The sequence below is a fragment of the Gossypium arboreum genome, chromosome 12, assembly GCF_025698485.1.
Source record: "Gossypium arboreum isolate Shixiya-1 chromosome 12, ASM2569848v2, whole genome shotgun sequence".
Lineage (NCBI taxonomy): Eukaryota > Viridiplantae > Streptophyta > Magnoliopsida > Malvales > Malvaceae > Gossypium > Gossypium arboreum.
This window is the reverse complement of record NC_069081.1, coordinates 89,412,356-89,414,357: the sequence shown is the minus strand read 5'-3', so window position 1 is coordinate 89,414,357 and position 2,002 is coordinate 89,412,356.

Genomic DNA, 2,002 nt, shown 5'->3' with positions numbered 1-2,002 from the left:
TTATATTTCTCAAACTTCGGGGTCTTAAAATTGGGCGGGAGCATTAGATCTGGAACCAGGCTCAAGTTTTTAGCATCAATTCCACAATGGTAATCAGCGTTTTCCAATGCCTTGAATTTCTCTTCTAGCCATTTGCATCAGTCTTCAAGTTGCTTTGGGAGCTCCACTCTCGCCTTTTCTATTTCTGCTATATCATCGAGATCAGGGACAATAGGATTTGCTGGATTGTCTCTTGGGTTGGAACCTGAACCTATCAAGAAACTTGTTGGTACCGAGGTACCTGTCTGACATTGGGGCCGGATGTTAACAGACACCCTTTGTGGATATGCGTTTGGTTGTGCTTGGGTTAGCGAGGTCCTTGTTATCGTCTCCGGAGTTGACCATAAGGCTTTTTCCTTTTTCTAGCCCTCTAATCAGCAACTGGGTTAATTGGCTCATCATATTCCTTTGGGATTCTAGCATCTGATCACTCACGTATTGTTGAATTTTGGCCAATTGCTCTTGCAATCTGTATTTACAGCTGATCTTGCATTTTTCTTTGCATTTTCTCTAATCTTTCTAGTCTTTGGTCCATTGCTCTAGTTTTTCCTCATGTACCATAACGATATTCCAGGGTAACTGCCATGATTTTAGGATCTTTTTTGTGAAATTTAATGCACATGATGCAATGTAATGCTACTTCATAAAATGCATGCAAAAAAGACATTGATTCTGATTCAATTTCATTAGAGTAACTTTTCTAGAAAACAAATTTCTTTACATAAAACGGATTACATATATAGCCTCACCCTAACACTTAAAGCCTTAACCTTTCTAAGAAGCCAAGCTAACTCCCGACCTCGATCTGACTCTGACTCGTATTTTAAACTCAGTACATCAACCTAGACTGCTAAAGTTTGTAAATAATCAGCCACCTCTTGTACTTGAGCCAAAACTTAACCCATGACGTAATTCCTATCCTTGACCTGATCCTGAGATCGATGAAGCTGCTCTTGCCACTGCTCATTATTTGCTTCCAGGAGTTCAACACAAAGTTCACAGTTTTGTAGCGCGATTTCGAATTCTTTTATCTTTCCTTTTAGCTCTTCAATTTTGCTCTGACTAACCTTCAACTCATTTACAGAGTTACGACTATGATACTGATGTAGGGATCTTTTTAACTCTGACACCCGAGTTCTTAACCCCACCTTCTCATTTTGACTTTCTACCAAACTCACTTGTAGAACGTTTTCTTGCGCTTGAGCATCTCAAAATTTCCTTTCCTATTGACTGGCTCTACTCTTTTCCTCTTTCATTTCTTACTGCCATTGTTCTGATGTTTTTTCGAGACCAGCGGTTCTCATTGACCTCCGCAGCTTTTTGTAGTCTGTTTTTAGACTGTTTAAATCCTCTTCAGCCTTACTCTTTCCCTTTCTCAACTTATCGGTTTCTAGTTTTTGGACATCGACATCCAGTTCCAGCTGCATTTTCTCCTCCTGCAATTGCTCTATCCTTTTTTCTAGCTCCAAACTCTTTCCCTCAAAATCCTATTTGATGATCTCTAGCTTAGATGGGATCACCTGCAAGTATTTTTCCATTGATCAGGTGTTTTCTTGGTCTGACATAGGGATGTTTTCATTGATTCTCTGACCCCCACCATCAGTTATACTTAGGGGTAGTCATCGAGTTAGTTGCAAACATTTTCATTCTACGAGTTCAGTTCCAATCGTTCAATATTTCACGAACTTTCTTTTTGTAATTATCTCCTTTGTATACAAACTCGCACTGAACTAACCCTTGTGTTGCTGGTGTAAACTGTCTTGATCTGTACTACCTTAACGCGAGCAAAGGGGCATACCCGACAGCCCCCATATTCCTCACCACACCGATATAGAATCTCATCAGGGACCATCCAAGGGGCTCTCCATTTGATGTCTTCGTCTTGTAGATTTTGAAGAATCATCATCATCCATTTCTCTTCCGTAATATCATCTCGTATTGGTGTAGCCACTAACTCTTTTAG